Genomic DNA, 12,133 nt, shown 5'->3' with positions numbered 1-12,133 from the left:
ATGAACCGTTGCTATATACATGTATTTCTGCCTTATGTTTGTAGGTTATTTTCCGTAATCCTTCCAAGCACAAGCTAGTGCTAATGTGTATCGATTATTAGCACATAACAAGTACCTGGAAACATTTTGGACATGGGTGGTACCTTTTGAGTTCTTCTGTATTTCTTGATCTGTGGTGAAGTTATTTCCGACTCCTCTCCAAGCACAGGCTAGTGCTAATGCTTGTTTATCATTTGCACATAACAAGTACTTGGGAAGATATCAGATTGATCTATAAATCTGTCGACTTTGTGTTCGTCTTCCTCTTGCTTTTCTTTTCCATTATCTCTTGATGTTGCGATGTTAAACCTTTGATCTCTCTCCAAGCACAGGCTAGTGCTAATGTTGTATTTTCATCAGCACATAACAAGTACCTGGAAAGATCTCAATGTAATTTTCTCGGCTTCTCTGATGTTATCAAATTTTCATCTGTTTTTCTTCTTCCTCTAAGATGCAAATTGCCAATCCCCTCTCCAAGCACAGACTAGTGCTAATGTACATTTATCATTAGCACTTAGTAAGTACCCGGGAAGATCTCAGCTTTATTTTCGACTTTCTTCTTTGGATGTAATGTTCGTTCTGACAATCTTACATCAAGTCTTTGTATTTAAGGGCTAAGGTGTCAACACTTGATAAGTGTCATATCGCATCTCTTCTTTGAGCTTCTGATGTTTTAGAACATATGAGATAGTCGTTGAATATTGATTAGTGTCATAATTGATCAGGTCGATGTTTGTATCCCAAGCTAAGTTTTGACGATTTTGAAAGGGAGATAATCACGATAATTTTCAGTTATTAATGAATTTATTTACGATTTTCTTTGTAAATTGAAATTTTAACAAATGATATATTTTTTCGTTACTACTTGCACACGTGTGTCCCAATGCAGACTAGTTCTCGTTCATTTTCTTGTATCAATCTGTAACTTCCTTATGACGTAGTAAAGCCCATTTTTCCAAGCACAAGCTAGTGCTACTATGTTTAAGAAAGTTGCACACAGCGTGTCCCTGGGAAAATGAACCGTTGCTTTATACATGTATTTCTGCCTTATGTTTGTAGGTTATTTTCCGTAATCCTTCCAAGCACAAGCTAGTGCTAATGTGTATCGATTATTAGCACATAACAAGTACCTGGACACATTTTGGACATGGGTGGTACCTTTTGAGTTCTTCTGTATTTCTTGATCTGTGGTGAAGTTATTTCCGACTCCTCTCCAAGCACAGGCTAGTGCTAATGCTTGTTTATCATTTGCACATAACAAGTACTTGGGAAGATATCAGATTGATCTGTAAATCTGTCGACTTTGTGTTCGTCTTCCTCTTGCTTTTCTTTTCCATTATCTCTTGATGTTGCGATGTTAAACCTTTGATCTCTCTCCAAGCACAGGCTAGTGCTAATGTTGTATTTTCATCAGCACATAACAAGTACCTGGAAAGATCTCAATGTAATTTTCTCGGCTTCTCTGATGTTATCAAATTTTCATCTGTTTTTCTTCTTCCTCTAAGATGCAAATTGCCAATCCCCTCTCCAAGCACAGACTAGTGCTAATGTACATTTATCATTAGCACTTAGTAAGTACCCGGGAAGATCTCAGCTTTATTTTCGACTTTCTTCTTTGGATGTAATGTTCGTTCTGACAATCTTACATCAAGTCTTTGTATTTAAGGGCTAAGGTGTCAACAATTGATAAGTGTCATATTGCATCTCCTCGTTGAGCTTCTGATGTTTTAGACCATATGAGATAGTCGTTGAATATTGATTAGTGTCATAATTGATCAGGTCGATGTTTGTAACCCAAGCTAAGTTTTCACGATTTTTAAAGGGAGATAATCACGATAATTTTCAGTTATTAATGAATTTATTTACGATTTTCTTTGTAAATTGAAATTTTAACAAATGATATATTTTTTTGTTACTATTTGCACACGTGTGTCCCAATGCAGACTAGTTCTCGTTCATTTTCTTGTATCAATCTGTGACTTCCTTATGACGTAGTAAAGCCCATTTTTCCAAGCACAAGCTAGTGCTACTATGTTTAAGAAAGTTGCACACGCGTGTCCCTGGGAAAATGAACCGTTGCTATATACATGTATTTCTGCCTTATGTTTGTAGGTTATTTTCCGTAATCCTTCCAAGCACAAGCTAGTGCTAATGTGTATCGATTATTAGCACATAACAAGTACCTGGAAACATTTTGGACATGGGTGGTACCTTTTGAGTTCTTCTGTATTTCTTGATCTGTGGTCTGTGGTGAAGTTATTTCCGACTCCTCTCCAAGCACAGGCTAGTGCTAATGCTTGTTTATCATTTGCACATAACAAGTACTTGGGAAGATATCAGATTGATCTGTAAATCTGTCGACTTTGTGTTCGTCTTCCTCTTGCTTTTCTTTTCCATTATCTCTTGATGTTGCGATGTTAAACCTTTGATCTCTCTCCAAGCACAGGCTAGTGCTAATGTTGTATTTTCATCAGCACATAACAAGTACCTGGAAAGATCTCAATGTAATTTTCTCGGCTTCTCTGATGTTATCAAATTTTCATCTGTTTTTCTTCTTCCTCTAAGATGCAAATTGCCAATCCCCTCTCCAAGCACAGACTAGTGCTAATGTACATTTATCATTAGCACTTAGTAAGTACCCGGGAAGATCTCAGCTTTATTTTCGACTTTCTTCTTTGGATGTAATGTTCGTTCTGACAATCTTACATCAAGTCTTTGTATTTAAGGGCTAAGGTGTCAACACTTGATAAGTGTCATATCGCATCTCTTCGTTGAGCTTCTGATGTTTTAGAACATATGAGATAGTCGTTGAATATTGATTAGTGTCATAATTGATCAGGTCGATGTTTGTATCCCAAGCTAAGTTTTGACGATTTTGAAAGGGAGATAATCACGATAATTTTCAGTTATTAATGAATTTATTTACGATTTTCTTTGTAAATTGAAATTTTAACAAATGATATATTTTTTCGTTACTACTTGCACACGTGTGTCCCAATGCAGACTAGTTCTCGTTCATTTTCTTGTATCAATCTGTAACTTCCTTATGACGTAGTAAAGCCCATTTTTCCAAGCACAAGCTAGTGCTACTATGTTTAAGAAAGTTGCACACAGCGTGTCCCTGGGAAAATGAACCGTTGCTTTATACATGTATTTCTGCCTTATGTTTGTAGGTTATTTTCCGTAATCCTTCCAAGCACAAGCTAGTGCTAATGTGTATCGATTATTAGCACATAACAAGTACCTGGAAACATTTTGGACATGGGTGGTACCTTTTGAGTTCTTCTGTATTTCTTGATCTGTGGTGAAGTTATTTCCGACTCCTCTCCAAGCACAGGCTAGTGCTAATGCTTGTTTATCATTTGCACATAACAAGTACTTGGGAAGATATCAGATTGATCTGTAAATCTGTCGACTTTGTGTTCGTCTTCCTCTTGCTTTTCTTTTCCATTATCTCTTGATGTTGCGATGTTAAACCTTTGATCTCTCTCCAAGCACAGGCTAGTGCTAATGTTGTATTTTCATCAGCACATAACAAGTACCTGGAAAGATCTCAATGTAATTTTCTCGGCTTCTCTGATGTTATCAAATTTTCATCTGTTTTTCTTCTTCCTCTAAGATGCAAATTGCCAATCCCCTCTCCAAGCACAGACTAGTGCTAATGTACATTTATCATTAGCACTTAGTAAGTACCCAGGAAGATCTCAGCTTTATTTTCGACTTTCTTCTTTGGATGTAATGTTCGTTCTGACAATCTTACATCAAGTCTCAAGTTGTATTTAAGGGCTAAGGTGTCAACAATTGATAAGTGTCATATCGCATCTCTTCGTTGAGCTTCTGATGTTTTAGAACATATGAGATAGTCGTTGAATATTGATTAGTGTCATAATTGATCAGGTCGATGTTTGTATCCCAAGCTAAGTTTTTACGATTTTTAAAGGGAGATAATCACGATAATTTTCAGTTATTAATGAATTTATTTACGATTTTCTTTGTAAATTGAAATTTTAACAAATGATATATTTTTTCGTTACTATTTGCACACGTGTGTCCCAATGCAGACTAGTTCTCGTTCATTTTCTTGTATCAATCTGTAACTCCCTTATGACGTAGTAAACTCCCATTTTTCCAAGCACAAGCTAGTGCTACTATGTTTAAGAAAGTTGCACACAGCGTGTCCCTGGGAAAATGAACCGTTGCTTTATACATGTATTTCTGCCTTATGTTTGTAGGTTATTTTCCGTAATCCTTCCAAGCACAAGCTAGTGCTAATGTGTATCGATTATTAGCACATAACAAGTACCTGGAAACATTTTGGACATGGGTGGTACCTTTTGAGTTCTTCTGTATTTCTTGATCTGTGGTGAAGTTATTTCCGACTCCTCTCCAAGCACAGGCTAGTGCTAATGCTTGTTTATCATTTGCACATAACAAGTACTTGGGAAGATATCAGATTGATCTGTAAATCTGTCGACTTTGTGTTCGTCTTCCTCTTGCTTTTCTTTTCCATTATCTCTTGATGTTGCGATGTTAAACCTTTGATCTCTCTCCAAGCACAGGCTAGTGCTAATGTTGTATTTTCATCAGCACATAACAAGTACCTGGAAAGATCTCAATGTAATTTTCTCGGCTTCTCTGATGTTATCAAATTTTCATCTGTTTTTCTTCTTCCTCTAAGATGCAAATTGCCAATCCCCTCTCCAAGCACAGACTAGTGCTAATGTACATTTATCAATTTAGCACTTAGTAAGTACCCAGGAAGATCTCAGCTTTATTTTCGACTTTCTTCTTTGGATGTAATGTTCGTTCTGACAATCTTACATCAAGTCTCAAGTTGTATTTAAGGGCTAAGGTGTCAACAATTGATAAGTGTCATATCGCATCTCTTCGTTGAGCTTCTGATGTTTTAGAACATATGAGATAGTCGTTGAATATTGATTAGTGTCATAATTGATCAGGTCGATGTTTGTATCCCAAGCTAAGTTTTTACGATTTTTAAAGGGAGATAATCACGATAATTTTCAATTATTAATGAATTTATTTACGATTTTCTTTGTAAATTGAAATTTTAACAAATGATATATTTTTTCGTTACTATTTGCACACGTGTGTCCCAATGCAGACTAGTTCTCGTTCATTTTCTTGTATCAATCTGTAACTTCCTTATGACGAAGTAAAGCCCATTTTTCCAAGCACAAGCTAGTGCTACTATGTTTAAGAAAGTTGCACACAGCGTGTCCCTGGGAAAATGAACCGTTGCTTTATACATGTATTTCTGCCTTATGTTTGTAGGTTATTTTCCGTAATCCTTCCAAGCACAAGCTAGTGCTAATGTGTATCGATTATTAGCACATAACAAGTACCTGGAAACATTTTGGACATGGGTGGTACCTTTTGAGTTCTTCTGTATTTCTTGATCTGTGGTGAAGTTATTTCCGACTCCTCTCCAAGCACAGGCTAGTGCTAATGCTTGTTTATCATTTGCACATAACAAGTACTTGGGAAGATATCAGATTGATCTGTAAATCTGTCGACTTTGTGTTCGTCTTCCTCTTGCTTTTCTTTTCCATTATCTCTTGATGTTGCGATGTTAAACCTTTGATCTCTCTCCAAGCACAGGCTAGTGCTAATGTTGTATTTTCATCAGCACATAACAAGTACCTGGAAAGATCTCAATGTAATTTTCTCGGCTTCTCTGATGTTATCAAATTTTCATCTGTTTTTCTTCTTCCTCTAAGATGCAAATTGCCAATCCCCTCTCCAAGCACAGACTAGTGCTAATGTACATTTATCATTAGCACTTAGTAAGTACCCGGGAAGATCTCAGCTTTATTTTCGACTTTCTTCTTTGGATGTAATGTTCGTTCTGACAATCTTACATCAAGTCTCAAGTTGTATTTAAGGGCTAAAGTGTCAACAATTGATAAGTGTCATATCGCATCTCTTCGTTGAGCTTCTGGTGTTTTAGAACATATGAGATAGTCGTTGAATATTGATTAGTGTCATTATTGATCAGGTCGATGTTTGTATCCCAAGCTAAGTTTTTACGATTTTTAAAGGGAGATAATCACGATAATTTTCAGTTATTAATGAATTTATTTACGATTTTCTTTGTAAATTGAAATTTTAACAAATGATATATTTTTTCGTTACTATTTGCACACGTGTGTCCCAATGCAGACTAGTTCTCGTTCATTTTCTTGTATCAATCTGTAACTTCCTTATGACGAAGTAAAGCCCATTTTTCCAAGCACAAGCTAGTGCTACTATGTTTAAGAAAGTTGCACACAGCGTGTCCCTGGGAAAATGAACCGTTGCCTTATACATGTATTTCTGCCTTATGTTTGTAGGTTATTTTCCGTAATCCTTCCAAGCACAAGCTAGTGCTAATGTGTATCGATTATTAGCACATAACAAGTACCTGGAAACATTTTGGACATGGGTGGTACCTTTTGAGTTCTTCTGTATTTCTTGATCTGTGGTGAAGTTATTTCCGACTCCTCTCCAAGCACAGGCTAGTGCTAATGCTTGTTTATCATTTGCACATAATAAGTACTTGGGAAGATATCAGATTGATCTGTAAATCTGTCGACTTTGTGTTCGTCTTCCTCTTGCTTTTCTTTTCCATTATCTCTTGATGTTGCGATGTTAAACCTTTGATCTCTCTCCAAGCACAGGCTAGTGCTAATGTTGTATTTTCATCAGCACATAACAAGTACCTGGAAAGATCTCAATGTAATTTTCTCGGCTTCTCTGATGTTATCAAATTTTCATCTGTTTTTCTTCTTCCTCTAAGATGCAAATTGCCAATCCCCTCTCCAAGCACAGACTAGTGCTAATGTACATTTATCATTAGCACTTAGTAAGTACCCAGGAAGATCTCAGCTTTATTTTCGACTTTCTTCTTTGGATGTAATGTTCGTTCTGACAATCTTACATCAAGTCTCAAGTTGTATTTAAGGGCTAAGGTGTCAACAATTGATAAGTGTCATATCGCATCTCTTCGTTGAGCTTCTGATGTTTTAGAACATATGAGATAGTCGTTGAATATTGATTAGTGTCATAATTGATCAGGTCGATGTTTGTATCCCAAGCTAAGTTTTTACGATTTTTAAAGGGAGATAATCACGATAATTTTCAGTTATTAATGAATTTATTTACGATTTTCTTTGTAAATTGAAATTTTAACAAATGATATATTTTTTCGTTACTATTTGCACACGTGTGTCCCAATGCAGACTAGTTCTCGTTCATTTTCTTGTATCAACCTGTAACTCCCTTATGACGTAGTAAACTCCCATTTTTCCAAGCACAAGCTAGTGCTACTATGTTTAAGAAAGTTGCACACAGCGTGTCCCTGGGAAAATGAACCGTTGCTTTATACATGTATTTCTGCCTTATGTTTGTAGGTTATTTTCCGTAATCCTTCCAAGCACAAGCTAGTGCTAATGTGTATCGATTATTAGCACATAACAAGTACCTGGAAACATTTTGGACATGGGTGGTACCTTTTGAGTTCTTCTGTATTTCTTGATCTGTGGTGAAGTTATTTCCGACTGCTCTCCAAGCACAGGCTAGTGCTAATGCTTGTTTATCATTTGCACATAACAAGTACTTGGGAAGATATCAGATTGATCTGTAAATCTGTCGACTTTGTCTTCGTCTTCCTCTTGCTTTTCTTTTCCATTATCTCTTGATGTTGCAATGTTAAACCTTTGATCTCTCTCCAAGCACAGGCTAGTGCTAATGTTGTATTTTCATCAGCACATAACAAGTACCTGGAAAGATCTCAATGTAATTTTCTCGGCTTCTCTGATGTTATCAAATTTTCATCTGTTTTTCTTCTTCCTCTAAGATGCAAATTGCCAATCCCCTCTACAAGCACAGACTAGTGCTAATGTACATTTATCATTAGCACTTAGTAAGTACCCGGGAAGATCTCAGCTTTATTTTCGACTTTCTTCTTTGGATGTAATGTTCGTTCTGACAATCTTACATCAAGTCTTTGTATTTAAGGGCTAAGGTGTCAACAATTGATAAGTGTCATATCGCATCTCTTCGTTGTGCTTCTGATGTTTTAGAACATATGAGATAGTCGTTGAATATTGATTAGTGTCATAATTGATCAGGTCGATGTTTGTATCCCAAGCTAAGTTTTGACGATTTTGAAAGGGAGATAATCACGATAATTTTCAGTTATTAATGAATTTATTTACGATTTTCTTTGTAAATTGAAATTTTAACAAATGATATATTTTTTCGTTACTATTTGCACACGTGTGTCCCAATGCAGACTAGTTCTCGTTCATTTTCTTGTATCAATCTGTAACTTCCTTATGACGTAGTAAAGCCCATTTTTCCAAGCACAAGCTAGTGCTACTATGTTTAAGAAAGTTGCACACAGTGTGTCCCTGGGAAAATGAACCGTTGCTATATACATGTATTTCTGCCTTATGTTTGTAGGTTATTTTCCGTAATCCTTCCAAGCACAAGCTAGTGCTAATGTGTATCGATTATTAGCACATAACAAGTGCCTGGAAACATTTTGGACATGGGTGGTACCTTTTGAGTTCTTCTGTATTTCTTGATCTGTGGTGAAGTTATTTCCGACTCCTCTCCAAGCACAGGCTAGTGCTAATGCTTGTTTATCATTTGCACATAACAAGTACTTGGGAAGATATCAGATTGATCTGTAAATCTGTCGACTTTGTGTTCGTCTTCCTCTTGCTTTTCTTTTCCATTATCTCTTGATGTTGCGATGTTAAACCTTTGATCTCTCTCCAAGCACAGGCTAGTGCTAATGTTGTATTTTCATCAGCACATAACAAGTACCTGGAAAGATCTCAATGTAATTTTCTCGGCTTCTCTGATGTGATCAAATTTTCATCTGTTTTTCTTCTTCCTCTAAGATGCAAATTGCCAATCCCCTCTCCAAGCACAGACTAGTGCTAATGTACATTTATCATTAGCACTTAGTAAGTACCCGGGAAGATCTCAGCTTTATTTTCGACTTTCTTCTTTGGATGTAATGTTCGTTCTGACAATCTTACATCAAGTCTCAAGTTGTATTTAAGGGCTAAGGTGTCAACAATTGATAAGTGTCATATCGCATCTCTTCGTTGAGCTTCTGATGTTTTAGAACATATGAGATAGTCGTTGAATATTGATTAGTGTCATAATTGATCAGGTCGATGTTTGTATCCCAAGCTAAGTTTTTACGATTTTGAAAGGGAGATAATCACGATAATTTTCCGTTATTAATGAATTTATTTACGATTTTCTTTGTAAATTGAAATATTATCAAATGATATATTTTTTCGTTACTATTTGCACACGTGTGTCCCAATGCAGACTAGTTCTCGTTCATTTTCTTGTATCAATCTGTAACTCCCTTATGACGTAGTAAAGCCCATTTTTCCAAGCACAAGCTAGTGCTACTATGTTTAAGAAAGTTGCACACAGCGTGTCCCTGGGAAAATGAACCGTTGCTTTATACATGTATTGCTGCCTTATGTTTGTAGGTTATTTTCCGTAATCCTTCCAAGCACAAGCTAGTGCTAATGTGTATCGATTATTAGCACATAACAAGTACCTGGAAACATTTTGGACATGGGTGGTACCTTTTGAGTTCTTCTGTATTTCTTGATCTGTGGTGAAGTTATTTCCGACTCCTCTCCAAGCACACCCTAGTGCTAATGCTTGTTTATCATTTGCACATAACAAGTACTTGGGAAGATATCAGATTGATCTGTAAATCTGTCGACTTTGTGTTCGTCTTCCTCTTGCTTTTCTTTTCCATTATCTCTTGATGTTGCGATGTTAAACCTTTGATCTCTCTCCAAGCACAGGCTAGTGCTAATGTTGTATTTTCATCAGCACATAACAAGTACCTGGAAAGATCTCAATGTAATTTTCTCGGCTTCTCTGATGTTATCAAATTTTCATCTGTTTTTCTTCTTCCTCTAAGATGCAAATTGCCAATCCCCTCTCCAAGCACATACTAGTGCTAATGTACATTTATCATTAGCACTTAGTAAGTACCCAGGAAGATCTCAGCTTTATTTTCGACTTTCTTCTTTGGATGTAATGTTCGTTCTGACAATCTTACATCAAGTCTTTGTATTTAAGGGCTAAGGTGTCAACAATTGATAAGTGTCATATCGCATCTCTTCGTTGAGCTTCTGATGTTTAAGAACATATGAGATAGTCGTTGAATATTGATTAGTGTCATAATTGATCAGGTCGATGTTTGTATCCCAAGCTAAGTTTTGACGATTTTTAAAGGGAGATAATCACGATAATTTTCAGTTATTAATGAATTTATTTACGATTTTCTTTGTAAATTGAAATTTTAACAAATGATATATTTTTTCGTTACTATTTGCACACGTGTGTCCCAATGCAGACTAGTTCTCGTTCATTTTCTTGTATCAATCTGTAACTTCCTTATGACGTAGTAAAGCCCATTTTTCCAAGCACAAGCTAGTGCTACTATGTTTAAGAAAGTTGCACACAGCGTGTCCCTGGGAAAATGAACCGTTGCTTTATACATGTATTTCTGCCTTATGTTTGTAGGTTATTTTCCGTAATCCTTCCAAGCACAAGCTAGTGCTAATGTGTATCGACTATTAGCACATAACAAGTACCTGGAAACATTTTGGACATGGGTGGTACCTTTTGAGTTCTTCTGTATTTCTTGATCTGTGGTGAAGTTATTTCCGACTCCTCTCCAAGCACAGGCTAGTGCTAATGCTTGTTTATCATTTGCACATAACAAGTACTTGGGAAGATATCAGATTGATCTGTAAATCTGTCGACTTTGTGTTCGTCTTCCTCTTGCTTTTCTTTTCCATTATCTCTTGATGTTGCGATGTTAAACCTTTGATCTCTCTCCAAGCACAGGCTAGTGCTCATGTTGTATTTTCATCAGCACATAACAAGTACCTGGAAAGATCTCAATGTAATTTTCTCGGCTTCTCTGATGTTATCAAATTTTCATCGGTTTTTCTTCTTCCTCTAAGATGCAAATTGCCAATCCCCTCTCCAAGCACAGACTAGTGCTAATGTACATTTATCATTAGCACTTAGTAAGTACCCGGGAAGATCTCAGCTTTATTTTCGACTTTCTTCTTTGGATGTAATGTTCGTTCTGACAATCTTACATCAAGTCTTTGTATTTAAGGGCTAAGGTGTCAACAATTGATAAGTGTCATATCGCATCTCTTCGTTGAGCTTCTGATGTTTTAGAACATATGAGATAGTCGTTGAATATTGATTAGTGTCATAATTGATCATTATTTCAGTTATTAATGAATTTATTTACGATTTTCTTTGTGAATTGAAATTTTAACAAATGATATATTTTTCGTTACTATTTGCACACGTGTGTCCCAATGCAGACTAGTTCTCGTTCATTTTCTTGTATCAACCTGTAACTTCCTTATGACGTAGTAAAGCCCATTTTTCCAAGCACAAGCTAGTGCTACTATGTTTAAGAAAGTTGCACACAGCGTGTCCCTGGGAAAATGAACCGTTGCTTTATACATGTATTTCTGCCTTATGTTTGTAGGTTATTTTCCGTAATCCTTCCAAGCACAAGCTAGTGCTAATGTGTATCGATTATTAGCACATAACAAGTACCTGGAAACATTTTGGACATGGGTGGTACCTTTTGAGTTCTTCTGTATTTCTTGATCTGTGGTGAAGTTATTTCCGACTCCTCTCCAAGCACACCCTAGTGCTAATGCTTGTTTATCATTTGCACATAACAAGTACTTGGGAAGATATCAGATTGATCTGTAAATCTGTCGACTTTGTCTTCGTCTTCCTCTTGCTTTTCTTTTCCATTATCTCTTGATGTTGCGATGTTAAACCTTTGATCTCTCTCCAAGCACAGGCTAGTGCTAATGTTGTATTTTCATCAGCACATAACAAGTACCTGGAAAGATCTCAATGTAATTTTCTCGGCTTCTCTGATGTTATCAAATTTTCATCTGTTTTTCTTCTTCCTCTAAGATGCAAATTGCCAATCCCCTCTCCAAGCACAGACTAGTGCTAATGTACATATTTCATTAGCACTTAGTAAGTACCCAGG

The sequence above is a fragment of the Mytilus trossulus genome, chromosome 13 (genome assembly GCF_036588685.1).
Source record: "Mytilus trossulus isolate FHL-02 chromosome 13, PNRI_Mtr1.1.1.hap1, whole genome shotgun sequence".
Lineage (NCBI taxonomy): Eukaryota > Metazoa > Mollusca > Bivalvia > Mytilida > Mytilidae > Mytilus > Mytilus trossulus.
This window is presented reverse-complemented; position numbering follows the sequence as displayed.